Here is a 15,431-nt window from a genome sequence, read left to right on the forward strand (position 1 = left end):
GCTAAAGATTAACAAAGCTTTAATTCACAGTAGAAACAGTGTCGTGTGATGTTTCATATACATACACACTATTACATCTTTTCTATAGCATGTGGATTTTATTTCTATTCACTCAAATAGTTTAAAATGGGGGAAAGATTAAATTATTGATAGAGCTGAACATACCATTCAACATTAGCCTTGATGAGATTGGGTTATGAAGAGCAACTCATGTAGGGAAAACATATTTCTGCTTTATAAGAAAACCAATATGAAATTGAAACGGTAGCTGTCAGCCAAGGTTAGACCCATTCATGCTAATATGACCTTCAATTAGTGAAGCACACATCTTGAGATCCAGCTATTTTATCAGAGACACAGTATAGCATGAGGAAATTTTGGTACGCTCAAAAAATTCTACATTAAGGTGACCTTCTACTTAGCCAGGCTTATTAGCCAAAACAAAAATAATGCTGCAGCTTCTTGGTCTCTTTTCAGAAGGTTTTCAGGAAATTTCAAATTACAAATAGCAATTTAACCCATGGATTCATGCTAATACACAGCATCTTAGACCGTTAACACATTCATCTGTGCAGTTCCCCAGAAACACTGGTTTACTGTGTTTTCTTTTACTTAGCAGCAACAACTAGTGGTTTTTACTTAGAAAACACTACAGATCCACTTGGGTCTGGATTTTTGAACTAGTATCATTGTGACATGCCTAAATCACCAAAGTAGAATTCAGTATTCTGCCTTATTTTAAGCTACAATTTAAGGGCATGCTATTTTTCTCACTGGGGCATCCAAATGGCAGCAAAGCTCTCCTGAAAATCCAAATAGTCCCATTCAGAAATATAGCACCTTTGACATGGCAAACAAGTATTTGTATATACCATACTCCATTTGTGGGGTTTAATATCTTCAAAGAATTTTGTGGCTGCTAAACAAATATTTATCCTTTCCAGAAAGAAAATCAATGAGATTATCTTGGGGAATTTTCCTTAATTTTTACACAAGCCCTTTCAGCAACATGCTTTAGGCAACACAGGACTTACATACAATGCTTATTTATAAACAGTCATATTCCTTTTAAGTTAACTATTAGAATATAGATTATTAAATTAGAGATAGATGCTTAAATACATAAGTAGAAACAATAAATGAAGGTAAGAGATTTTAAGGAAACAACTGGAAGGCTGATTATTAGGAAGAAACCACCAGGGCTAAAACCAGTACAAAGTTCATGAGGCCAAAGATCTTAAATCATCCTAAGACTCAGCACTGAAAGACAGAAGAAGTGGTCAAACAAAGGAAGGCTTCCCAGAAAAGATCAAACTGTTGGCAGGGATGGAGGGGAATGCATACGGAAAGACGGCTGGTATATGTTGCCATTACATACTGAAGTCAGCTGAGATATAACAACTTCCATTATAATTAAGTCTTTGGCTGTGTAAATCTAATAGATTGGATGAGGTAACGGTCTCATACAGTTGGATCAGGTCATCTTTTCAGTACAGGAGAGAGAGCCTATAATAAACTTTGTTGTTCAATACCTATACCCTTCCCTTTAGTCTGTTGGCCTGTTCTCGGTACTCAAATATGTCACAATACCATTATTTTTCCCAGACTTGTCTTTTCTTCTGAAACTATGTAATTTGTATGCCCCGGCACGTTCATGCAGACCTTCTTAGATCTGGTGAGGGTTTGTTTTGATTTGGTTTGGTTTGGGTTTGGGGTTTTTTGTTTGTTTGTTTTTTGGTGGTATCTTTGTTTGGGTTTTTTCTCTTTTTTTCGGTTGGTTGGTTGGTTTTGGTGGTGATCAATAGTAAAATAAGTGATTGGAAAACAAGGAGAGCGATGCATTTTGAGCACAGCCTTGTGGTGTGCTTAGTCAAATTGCCAGACACCCAGTCTGCTATTTAATACATTTCTGAGTGGAAGTTTTAAATATTTACCACTTTCTTTTTCCTGGAACGACATTAATAGCCAGAGAAACGAGTCACTGGAAATATTTTCGTTTTCTGCTCCCTCTTTTCATAAACCCGATTCAACCGGGAGAGCGGGTGTGACAATGGGAGGGGGGGTGAGGGGTGCTGAGGGCGCACTCGGCAGTTTCTGCAGCACCATCCCCATCTGCCGCCCTGCGCTGGGATAGCAGGCGCAAGAAAACCCGGTTTGGACAAACGGCATCGGCTTCTCAGCCTTGTGTGGCCAAGCTCACAGTAACTTCGTTATTTAGACTTCATCCGAGACCTTTTCCTGCCCCTCTGGCGTGGCCCGTGCCCGCGGTCTGGTCAAACAGACTGATTCAACAGCACGCTCTGCAAAGCTGCGGCTGGTTTCACGGGTCGGTAATATTTACCTGACATTTTCCAGCAGAGCACTTCTGAAATCCCGACTTTCTCTGCATTAGTGAAAAAAAAGAAAGAAAATCAACAAAAGAGAAAAACCTCTGATGTGATTATAATTAAGTGCAGCTGTTAATGTCAACACTGAAGTGGAAGGCTCTTGGGGTGTTCCCTGGCAACACCCTGGCACCTCTGCTGGAGTTTCTTGGGGTGCTGGTAGAGTTGAGGCATGTATGTGTGTGGCAGCAGACCAGGGCAGCATATTAAGAAAAGTGTAGCTGCATTTCCTAGAATAATATTTCTAAATTGTGTATTTTGAAGAAAGGAGTAGCTCATCTTCTTATGATCATGTTCTGTCAAGATGCCACGACAATTCAATTTACAACCAGTTATGCACGCTGTTGATATATCATGTACACACACACACTTTGCTTGCTTGCATTTCTGGGAATGCACATTGGCTTTTTTAAGAGGAGAGGTTTTTTCTCTTCACCATTTGACAGAAGACCTCCTGATGTCTTGCAGAACAGCAGCGGCCCACAGGACCATAGCCTGAGAAACAGACCCACAGACAGAGCTGCAGAGATCCTCCATTTATCAGCTACTTGATCCATCTGATGTAGGGTGATACTCTTGGCTTTGCTTTTTTTGTTTGTTTGGTTGATTGGTTGGTGGTGTTGCTTTTTCTCCCCCCCCCCTTTTTTTTTTTGTCATGTACACAGGTGGTAAAAACACTGATTTGCTAGTGTAGTGTGTTTCTCAAACTAGTTGAGCTCATTTTGGTAATGTACTTTATCAAAGCTGTATTTTGCCTACAGCAAAACAAGCTGTCAGCTGTTAGAGCTGTTAGAGAGGAATAATTATTTTTCATATTAAAATGCAGCTATATGACAGCTCTTTGTATCCATTAAACAGCTACCTATTCTTCAGGCTGGAATCAGAACTGCTTTCAGAGAGTATCCAGTTTGCTACTGAAATGATTCAAATAGGTCGAGTGTAACTGTAAATACGATCAATGCAAAAAGACAGTCAATAAAACTGTCAGTTTTACCCTAATAAAGCAGGAAGGCCTTTGCTATTTATCTGTAGCAGACAGTTTATTGTCCAGCTGTGTGCAATGGCTTCAGGACATCTGGCCACTTAACCAACGAGTATGAAGTCCAGAATGCCAAAGGAGCCATAAGCAAAACAATCTAATTCTGTTTCGATCTGAAGACCTTGCACATAGCTCTGACATCAACAGACTGCACGGTTTTGGTGTAAATACATGAGATTTTAATACTCCTGGGAGCTGTCAGAATGTGACAAACAATCTTGATGGAAAGAAAATCACGTCTGAAGAACCATGTATTTTCTAGGCTAGGTCATAGAGTTTATATGGTTTGACATAAGTGTGGGAAATGCAGGAGTCCATTTGTCTCAGCTAGGAGGTGGTAGGGCCTTGTCTCACAGTTGAAACAAGTACCTGCCTTTGAAAGTGCTTCCCCACTTCTTTCCACCTGTGGTTAAAACGAAATCAATCTGACTGGAGACCTGGGTCTCAGTACAGAGGCACTATGAAAGTCCCTGCCCTTCTGCCAGCAGGGAGCAGCACCCGCTGGCCAGCACAGCTCCTGGTGCCAGCCTTAAACCATGGTTGGACCACCAAGAGCAGCAGTGGTCCCAGCTGGGATGCATACACCACAGTCTTAGTAAAGACAAGGTGGCTATCAACTGTTCTGCTTTATAGCAAGGCTTACCATTAACCCAATTCAGAGGCATAAAGGACGAGTGGGATGTGTCCCTGCCAGTGGAAGGGGGTTTGGAACTAGATGATCTTAAGGTTCTTTCCAATTCTATGGTTCTGTGGCCTCAAGACTATACCAAAACAGACTGGTTAGTGCTTGATACTGCCTGTGTGTAAGGCAGTGACATCTTTGCTCTAGTTATGGTACAAGCAGCTCCTGCACAGACTGGAACATCCACCAAGTAACACAACCCAACCAGCTCCTTCACCCTGCAAATCCTTCTGTAAGGCCTTGGGTAGTCCTGTTCACACAGAAACCCCTTGCTCTAGCAAACACGTTAAACTGCCACTTTCACTGCTACAGATTAGGGCTTAAAAAAAGACTTGTCATGTAGATTTTCTGGTTTATACAACAGAGTTAAAGTTCAATGTATTGTTTTGAGCTAAGGCTTATTTCCTTCAGGGTGCAATTAAAGCATGAGGATTTCTACAGCTGCAAGTGCACAGCTTTGGTATGACTGCAGGTACAGAAGCTTCTGAAATAGCCTGCAGGTAGCTGATGTTAGACTAGCCTGCAAGAGCAGGTGGGCAATGTTGGTGTATCTGTGTGTTTTCACTTCTGAAGGTGATCCCACATTCTGCACTTTAACCAGCTTCCTCCAGGATAGCTCTGGAGTGCAGCTATGCATCATGATGATACCTGCCCTCATCACCATTTTCCCAGGACACATTGCTCCTCTCTGTCGAATCAGTCTAACACGGGGATCTGTGTTACCTCATAGATAGGGCAGTGATGGATTCAAAAAGCCAAGAGGCTTAAGTGATCTTTCCACACCTGTGCACTCAGAGGGTCAGTTACGAGGAGGATGGGCTCACACAGACACTGAATTTGCTGGAGAAATGATAGGAAATAGTTATCTGTTCATCTGGTTAATTATTGTAGTAAAATGTCACACAGTCCCCAGGCACCCTCAAGACTATGGAGATTACAGGAAGGAAACATTAACCCATTACAGAAGAGGAAAACAAGAGAGGGATGCAGGAATTCAGGGGTAAACCCAGGAGCAAATCCCAAGTATCCTCCCTCTCTGACTGACTTCAGCCTCTACCAAAATACAGACCTGTCCTCTATCACCTACTATTTTGTTTGTACTTGCTCAGTTGTGGAGAGATCTCTGATTAAATGAAATATCTGCTCCCAGAAATTAGGTATCTGCTAAGTGAGAGTACTGGCTTCACATGGTTGTCTAGGCAAAAGCCTTAGGACTGAGCTGTTCGATCTGCAGTAGAAAACAATTCTGCATTTTTTCTTCCCACTGGGCATAAGTCTTCCCTGTCTCCCTGTTGTGCTAGTGAAAGCAAATTTCACTGGAAATTGAATCCATTTACAAATATTTTGACAGATTGAGACAGTTGCTCAGGAAAAAAAATGATTAAATGTATGCAGATAAAATATAGTGTCATGTGAACAGCTGCTACACAGACTCACAGCCTGTGTGGACTTCATTTTATTTATGCTTTTTAAAGGCTCTGTGGGTGTCCCTGTGAAACAGAAACAAAGTGAGCATTACTCCTGTTGGTGATAAATTAAAGAAAAGTCTCAGATGATTAATCCTCCAAAATGTGCAGCCTTGTTTTTTTGGTTTTTTTTTTTTACTTTTTGGCAGGAAGATACACAAGCAAAATTGTACCAACACTACTGTTGTATACGTTCACATGTCTCATTCTATAGATCTCATTGGCAACTCCATTTGAGGCTGTCTCAGTTTCTGACTGGAACAGGTCATTATGTGTGTGCCTCAATCCATCACTTGTGAAGTATCCTGCAAAGAGATTGCCATTAGAAGCCAGTGCAGTGAAACCAACTATCTTCCATCTAAAACATGACTTGCATTTTTGTATCACATCTTATTTTTTTCTATTCCTAACATTATACTGCCTGTTTCTTCCCTGTAGGGGCACAGATCCTGCTCTACCTGCTTTTTCTGCATCAATTACTGTTGTTTTCAAAGCAGAAATATCTGCAAATAAGCATTAGCTGAAAGCTCCCAATGCTTTCCCCTACAGTGTCACTGAAACATCATGACCATAAACCCACCTGTTATAGCAGTTATAATTGATTTTGCTTCAAATTCTGGACATCTGAGCAGTGAAACACTCAAAGTGTTTCAAATACCAGAATCAGTCTATAAGCAAAGGGCAACAAATTTCAGATGCAGCTGTTGCACTGAGTGACATGAGCAGACAAACTGCTTCTCCATAAATGCCAGCACTTACTATAATCTCTCTTGCCCAGGTTTTATACAGAGTGATCACAATCTGCACAAAGCTGTGATGTTTACTGCATTTACACAGACACAGTTCTCACCTTTACAGAACTTGAGATACATGTTTTGGCACCCAAATTCACATACTCAATCCAACATTAAACAAATCATCACTGGGTGAAAAAATAACTCAATGTGCATTGCTTTCTGAGAGTTCAAATAAACTTTCCATATGGTAGGACTGCAGTACATAGGTAAAAACATACTGGTTCAACTGGAACAATGCTTAAACAGAGAACGGAAGTACAGGGTGCTCAAACCACAGCCATGAAGCAGCCTTTCATAGTGAAAGCCACATTGCATGCAAGCTATCCGCAGCATGACATGATACATGAACAGGAGAGCAAGCTCAGCAAGTTTGCTGAATCCTGCCCCAGCCACAGGGGGACTGATGATATTCCAGGGTCTTGCAGTGCCAAACCAGCTCTTGTTCTTCAGACAATCCACACTGTGGGATGCCTTTAATCAAATACAAGATGACACACAGTTCCCAACAGGAGGTTGTAAAGAATATATGGGTGAAGGGGATACTGTCACCCAAAAGCAAACCTTGCAAGGATAACATTGCTGTTTGGAATAGTGCTGAGAGTTTCTAAAAGGTAAAGCACCCCATGGCAAAAAAAAAACCCTGATAATAAAAATGATGTATAAATGCCCTATTAAATGTACAAGATGTCTCTTATTGCTTGTTGCTCTCTGAGCACTTCTCTTTTCAAGTTCTACTTTGCGACTGATGAAAAAAAAAATCTATAGCATTTCATAATGATAGGGCACAGCTACTTTGAGGCTGCTGATGAATAAGACGGCCTTGAACACAGCTGTGACACTGCAACGTTTGTTGTTTGCCACATCAGAAAACAAATGCCAAACCACTTCATTCAGGGTCTTCTATTTATCAACGCCTTAAAAAAAATGAAGCAGAAGCAAAGGACTGGAACTAGAAATAACCACATGGAACAACCTTCTCAACAAGAGTGCCAGCTTGCTGGGCAGCTGCTGCTCATGGACTGGTACGCCAGCTTTCCACCATGCACAGCTGAGAGAACAGGGACTATTTAGCTCATATTTTCTTTTCCCTTGAAAGTTTAGTGAGCAACAGCTAAGCTCGTATTTAAGAAACCTGTTCATAGGGTTGCCCATCAAACAGCTGGATCATCTTATTGTAATGTTTGTCTTTTGAAACTGTGATATTTTATAACACCACCCATTTTGCATTTTCTTCAGCTTTTCTTGATCAGGGTTGAAAGACAAAAAATACCTACATATTCACAGAGGACAATAAGAAAACACGTCACATTGCAGCAAGGAGGACAGAGGGAACAACAGCAGCCTTGGTACCTGGGGTACTGCTGCCACACCAGCAGTTATGGGTGTCTGGTGCACAGACAGGCTCAGGAGCACTTGTAGTGATTAGCCTGTAAATCACAAACCACAGCTGAACATCTGGTCCCTTAAGGGGAAAATACTGTGACTTTTAACCTTACACAAACAGTTTCAAATTCCTTTTATAAAGAAAGCTTTCTGAGACACAGATTTTTTTTTTTTTTAATCACTTTGTTTGGAAATGTTAAGCGGGTGCATTTACCACAAAATTTCTTCATAGTAACATGTATTCCAACTTTATGAAGAATCTTATACTACTACTGATTAAGATGAATAGTTTCAGGAGATTCTGAGAAAACTAACACCTAAACTCATAAAACTTGATGACAACATCTGATGTGTTAGAGACAAAAGTGATTACTCTAATGCACTATAATGCTTGATGCAGAGTCTCACAGCTCTCCCCTGCTGTGTTTTGTATAACCTATGAAGTCAACAAAGCGCAGATAAAGAAATAAATCAAAGGTAGGACTCATGGGATTCATATTTCAATAAAGATGAATTAAAACAGATAATAGCTCCCAGACAAGGAAGGAAAAGAAATAGCATTTCTTGTGGTATTTCAGCCCTGACCCCATTAGAATTTTGTGATGCTGCAGATCCATCCTCTTTGTAATTAGTCCCTGCATTAAGATTCACCTGACTTCAATTTATGATTTATGCCTACAACATAAAAACTCAATAATGTTATGTGGCAGCTGGATGTAGAAAAAAGTTCCATTCTTAATTACATATTTCATGAGCAAAAGGTATTCTAGATAATTTGCAAATGCCTTTGTGCACCATTGGCAGTCCCCTGCCGGCTGCTGCCAGGATGTGGTAGGTCCTGTCAGTGGAGCAGGTTTTTCCACATTTCTCACCTCTTTTCACTGTCCCTGGTTATTAAGACTTTTTGAAACACTTCAACAATCCCACCCTTGTGCCCACTCTGCAGGAGGCTTTATTCTCTTTCTCCTTTTTTCCTCATCTTCTTTTTCCTTTCCTTTTTAAAACAAAGACCTTACTGTTTCCTGTACTAATTTTAACCAGAAGAGTTTTCGTGAATGATACTTCCCATCCATCTCATACCACTGTGTTTTTTGTTTCACTGTGCAGCTGTGCTTGCCACAGCATGATGCCTTCTCAGCCTTGTAATGATGAACAGCCACGGGTGAAGGAACAATTAAAACATACCTGGATTGTGACATTATATTGATAGAAATGTTCTACAAATATACTCAAATTTCTGGAAAAAGAATATATGCAAGGGGCATATCACAAGACATGACAACAGTTGGGGTGATAACATTTGCTATGAGCTCCAGAGCAGCAAGGTTAATTGTTGATTCTTTTAAATCTCACTGACTTCATTTGCATGGCCTTCTCAATCTACATCTCTCTTTCCCACTTTGGGACACCCTTCTTTGTGTTTTGTACACAGCTATTCCACAACAAACAACACCAGGCACCAAGACACAATTTTATGTAACTAAAGTCCCACTCAGGGAAGGCTGAACATCTCTGTAGTCTTTGACTTATTCAGACACCACAAAGGCGTTCTTACTAAGGTGGAAAGGCAGAATTCAACAGCACAGTTACACAAAGCATCAATAACTCCTGTGTCCTCTGAAGCATGAACCACATCCATGGCAAAATGAAGTAATTTAGGTGTTTAAACCAACTGCTAATAGAAGAGCAAGAACTCGGACAGCAAACAGTCTCAGCCCCAGGAATTTTCTAAGTGCACCTGGCAAGCTTCCAAACTCACAAAGGCCAGTTCTGGTAACACAGCTTATGGGCAAGGGAGCATACACACAGGGGTTTTTAAAAGCATGTGACACACACATACACACAAGTAGAGGCAGTTTCTACTGTCCTAACACTGCACAATCACTCACATCAGGACAAAGCAGATAGAAAAGGATCAGAACAATGTTAGTACTGTTACACTCTTTGTGTCACTCTTCACAAACTACAGAAGAAGTACCCTCCCCTCCCCTCCCCTAAACAGAGTTGTATTATTTGTTTTTGGTGGTGGTGGTTTGTTGTATGGGTTTTTTTTAGATGTGGGATAAAAAATAAAAGTAAACCATTGCAAAGAATGTATTTGAAAAACACAACATTCCTGGTATAAAATGTCTAATGAATATTTGAGAATCCTTACCTTTTACTAGAGATCTACATTTTCAGTAAGCTTGGATGGTTATCCTTTAGCTCCTCCTCATACGATGAAACAGCAGCTTGACCTCATTGAAAATTTCTTTCCATGCTCTATTTCCACTTGCATCCTCCTCAACTCATCTCTCTCAATTGCAAAGAAACAAAGAAACTAAAGAACTGCTTAAATATAGTGAATAGCAGAATGTGACCACTTTACCAATGCAACACACTAGCAGGAACCACAATGTGTAGTGCTTTGTTTCTGCAAACATACAGATTGTTTTGGTGGCAGCAGCAGCACATTGTCAAAGCTGCGATGGCACCACAGCTTTCTGTGGGGCACAAAAGCAAACACACTCCTATGGGAGACCTTGACAGTACCGCCCAGGAGGCACAGTGTAGAGTACCATGGGAAACAGCTTGCTGCTTTTCTGTACAACAAAAATATCCATGGCTACCAGCTGCTGATAAGCACTTGCCAAAGGCATCAGCTTTGTTATTTAGGCAAGATGCTGGAAGTGCCACAGTAAACTCTTCAAGGGCCTTTCTGTGATGACTTGCTAATTATGGCTGAATATATAAAAGTCATCGTTGTGTTTAAACATGTAATTTCTTGATGCAGAATCTTGGGCCTAGTTACACCTTTTATTTCTCCTGTGCTCAGAACAACACAGCAGGACGCACTTTAACTAGTTTACTGTATAAAACATCAATATGTGCATCCATGGCTTGATGACAGGATTCCACTGAACATATTCTGCATTTCATAGCTGGGCACAACAGAGATTGACTGTTCAAAATGTGCTCTCCCACTCAAAGGTAAACACTAAAAATTAATTTTAGTAAATATTTATATTGCGTTAGATCAGTTGAGTATTTCACATTCTCTATTTTAGGAAAACGAGCAACCCTACTGTATCAGCTTCATAGACAGTTTACAATTTTATAAAACTCCATCAGCTGTCATCACATCTATCCACTAAAGTAATTCGGGATACTGACCACTAAAATGGCCCTGCAACACAGTCACAGTCTCCACTGTAGTCCTTATAGTTTGCCAGCTAAAACAGTGCTTAATGGATTCAAACTAAGTGTAGGCAGGTGGCTCTTTGCCCCATGTGCTGGCATGTACTCACTAGGAGGTATCTACATGATCATGGGATAAACCACAGCAACCTGAAGCTGTCACAGGCAACAAGGAACTGGAAACAGCAGCTTTGCTGGGTCATTAGTTCAACTGTCATAGGAAACCTTCAAACAAACTTTACATAAATGTAGCTGGAGCTCTTGGGCTAATTTATAGCCCTCAAATTAGTAGAATGAAAAATACCTACCAGAAAATAGAAAGAGCCAATCCTAGAGCTGGAGATACTTCACAGAAGGCAGGTCCTGACCCTCTAGACTAGGTTTGCTCTCCTCTCCTGTCAGGACTCCCTGGGGATACCAGCAGTCTTCCAGTCTACAGGTTTTGAATGGAGAGCTTGGCCAGGAGCAACAAAACGAATGCCTCAGTCAAGCACTGCTGAGAACACGGTGTGGAAAACTCTTCTTCAGGTGTTCCCTGTCCCAGGCTGTCCACATGTGAGAGTCCACTCACTTCTGTTCACAAAGGAATCATATAACCTTCTCAAATAGCACACAGCACCTCCATCCCAGTCTTCTGATGAAAAGGAATAGAAAATGTGAAGAATTATTGTTCAGCTGGTACCTTATCTCCTCTGTTCTCAAGTCTTCTCAGTGACTTTAACAGCCAGATAAAGACAACCATGTTTCTGGGAAAACCTGTAGTAGTACAAATAACAGAGAAGCAGGAGATGGCCTGGAGTCTGCAGCACTCCAAATCCTGGAAAACAGATACCCAGTCCAAAAAGAACCTGCACCACTTTCCAAGCCAATGCCCAAGTGCCAGGTGAGAAATAAGGGATGATTTCCCTGCAATGATAACTCTTTTCCAGACACGAAAAGGGAAATGCACTTTTCTCACACTCTTAGATGAATCATTTTGTACAGAGAAAATAAAAATCAAAATTCTTCATTGCTCACATGAATCATATTGTCAAGAACCACAGAGAGAAGGAAACCAACACTTCAAAACAAAAAGTATTTCTGACACTTAGGATATGTAAGTGGTTGGTACAAAGATCCACTCAAGAAACTAAATAACAGATGACCAATTAACTAGGAGGACACAATGGCATACTGGTGTGCTCATATCTAACTGCCTGAAAAGCAAATCTTAACTTTTCACGAGGTGTTCTACCTTGTGCGCTCTTGCTGAGAAAAACAGAAACTTGCCAGCATCTCTCTGTAAAGGTAACTCTCCACACATCCGTGACTACAAGATGTGCTGCAGGAGGGAAGCAGTAAGTCCTGTTGAAGGGGTAGAGAGAAAAGTTCTGGTTCAGAATTCTTTACCTAAACTTCAGATAGCCAAGAACAGAGCAGCAAATGAGAAAGAACTTACATGTAGCAACAAACAAGAATAGACAAGGACTCTGTCCTCAGCATTCAGGTCAGATCTAACTCTACCTGAAGTTCAGCAACATTCAGCTCTAGGGTTTTCTTTAAGGCCAAATCTGGGAAACAGAAAGAATGAAAGATCTCATTATATGTGTCTGTTGCAAGGAAAAATCTCTTCAACACACCATGTGAAATGCTTTATATTTTAGAAATCTATCAACCAGATCTAGTGCACATTGAAGTTAACAGAAAGCCTCCCACGGGCTTTACTGGGCTTTGGGTTAGGTTATGGGTTTTAATTCTTTTTTCCCTTCAACAGAGAAGCACAGTAAATTATAGAGGTTCTCCTTGCTCTGTTCCCCTCCAGGCTGCAGGCAGCATGAACAGAAGCATCTCTCAATCTTCTTCCATGTTCATCTTTGATGGGAGTTCCATTAAACTCTCCTAGTTGTTACTTCTCAGAAGGAATAATGGCTGGTGTTTAACCCTGATAAAACTTAAAAATAGCATTTACATGAGGAATTTATGCTAAAATGATTTTATGGTTTGATGAGAATAATGAGCAACTATAATTATAAACCAGGCAGCAATGTTTTTTTTAAATTCGAGCTCCAAAGCAGGCAGATGTCGCTACTCATAATAGTCAAAACATGTGAAAATATAATCTGGAATCCTAATCTGTCAACATTTTCATAATTAAATTTCAGGAAAAAAAATGCCATTTTCCTGTTCTTATTATAATAGAGATGATTGATAGAAAAATGTTGCTTAAATTCTTTTTTTTTTTTTTTTTTTTTTGAGGTTTAGTGAATACCAGAAGCAACCAAAACCAGCAGCTTTCTGCCATCAAATCCCAAACTTCTGTGTAATGCCCTGGGGCAAGAGTCCTAAACATATGTAATCAAGCATTTTAAAAGGCTAAAGACCAAAACTTTGGTGATTAAATACCCCATTTATCCAGAAGTGTTCAACGTATGCTTCTTTTGTAGCATTATAGATTAATTTTATTTCACCACATCCACAGCATGTTTTGTTACTTCTAAGCAGCATAGCCTAATGTATACTATTGCCAGACAGAGACTCTGAAATGAGAACTGATATTTAGTGAGAAGCAATGTCAGGAAGACTATGTACTGTTTATAGTGAAGTGGATGGATGACCAGTGAAATCACCCATTCCAAGGCAATTTTCTTCCTTTACTACTGAAAGGTTTCTTCCCCTTGGATAAGGCATTCAGTTAAAAGAAAGGGCAGGCAGTTCTTCATGATGATGCATTAAACAAGGTTTAGAGTTTTCGTTGTGTTGTTGTTGGTTTTGTGGTTTTGTTTAAAAAAATATATATACATTTGGGCATTGCTACATTTCTAAAACAGAAAACTTTCTCTGTAAGTCCCATTTTCAGAAAGGAAGCAGTTTCTTTGTTTTCCTGTTGTCAAAAAGTTACTTACCATTAAAATACATAGAGAAGTTTCAAGTAGTTCTATAAAGCATGTCCAGTCTCATCAGCATTCAAAACATTGTTCAGATCAAATATATTTAAGAGGTCTTATGCAACTTTTTCCAGCAGGCTCTCAGTGATCTTGTCAGCTTCATGGGACTTACTACTAGCTCTGTTCCATGTTTTGACTGTTTTCAAAACCCTTTTGCCAACCCTCCCTTGCTTTAAATTCCTCTCTACCCAACCGCTCAACCAAATGCTGCCTTCCCTCTCCTACTCCATCTCATCTGCCACTGTACCCACTCTTTTTCCATCTGCTTTGGGCTATTGCCACAGCTGTTCATACAGCCAAGGAGCAGTGCCGCTGAATTTTGCAAAAGAAGAGCAAATGCAACCCCTTGCTTTGCTGAGAAACCCTCTGCATTATTTGTTTTAGAGGCAGCCACCACTCAGATTTCTAAATGGGAGAGGGGAATTAGGCAAGCAGGAAGGCAGATGCCTGTGTAGAAAAAGAAGCCCCTTCTTATAAATAAATCTTCCAGATTTTAGTTTTCAAACTAGATTAATAATGCAACTACTGCTTAAAATCTAGAGAAATTTTGAACAGCATTTTACGAAAATAAGGTGATTAACCCTGAAGTATGTGAAGACCCTGTCTCAGTATTAATATATCTTTCTCACCCTGGTAACAGGAAGAAATTTGTTGGTTTTTTTCTTTTTGAACATATCAAGTTCTCATAAATGTAGGCTATCCTGCTATCTAGTTAGTGACATGGTTAATGTCCTCTAAACTGAGCATCTGCTAGGTACTTGAGGATTTATTCACAGGCTGCCACAATGAGGCAGTAGTAAGTTGTGGTGGATGCTGTATTTACAGCACAAATGATGCTGAAGTGCTAATTAGTGCTAATTTGACTTGGCCCAATTTGAGCCTCTGACAATCACAGCTCTTCAAAAGTAAACTGGTCTGGCATATGCTCATCTGAGGAAAATTTCCACCTCTCTATTTCCCCATCTATTATGACATTTCTAAGGCAAAACTGTAAGCAATTTTAAATATCTCTGTTTTCCAAAAGTAATAGCCCAGGCCAGCTGGTACTACAGACTGATTTCTAAAAGAAGTTAGTATATATATTTGATTTAGTAGTGACTGTCAAAGTATTAGAACAAAGCCAAGAAGAAAACGTGACTGTGTGTAAGTTTGTGTGTTGAGTTACATACTTATTCAGAAGTTAATTAAAAAAAAATAATATTTTTTTCCTTGACATAAGCAAAAGCTGTTTCCCAAGGAGAGGGTCAGGAACAACAGAAGCCAGTTTCTCTGCTTTCATCCTCTGCCTTTGGGCCCTGATGACTGTACTTGCATTGCCCCCATTTTCACTAGATGAATTAGGCTAGTGAAGAAAAGCATCTTAGAGATTCAGTAGGTACATCCTTTGAGAAACACGATGCAGTAAACTTTCTTTATCATGAATATTTTTCAGCTAAGAGAAGCTACATAATTAGGTACTTTAAAAAAAGAGGACTTAAAGGACTTACAATCTGCCTCCAAATACATGTCATTTGACCCAGAAGGCAATAAGTGAAAAATTCTGAACAAATAAATCAAAAAAGCTGACACATTTTTCTGT

Source organism: Lathamus discolor, chromosome Z, assembly GCF_037157495.1.
Source record: "Lathamus discolor isolate bLatDis1 chromosome Z, bLatDis1.hap1, whole genome shotgun sequence".
NCBI classification, from domain to species: Eukaryota; Metazoa; Chordata; class Aves; order Psittaciformes; family Psittacidae; genus Lathamus; species Lathamus discolor.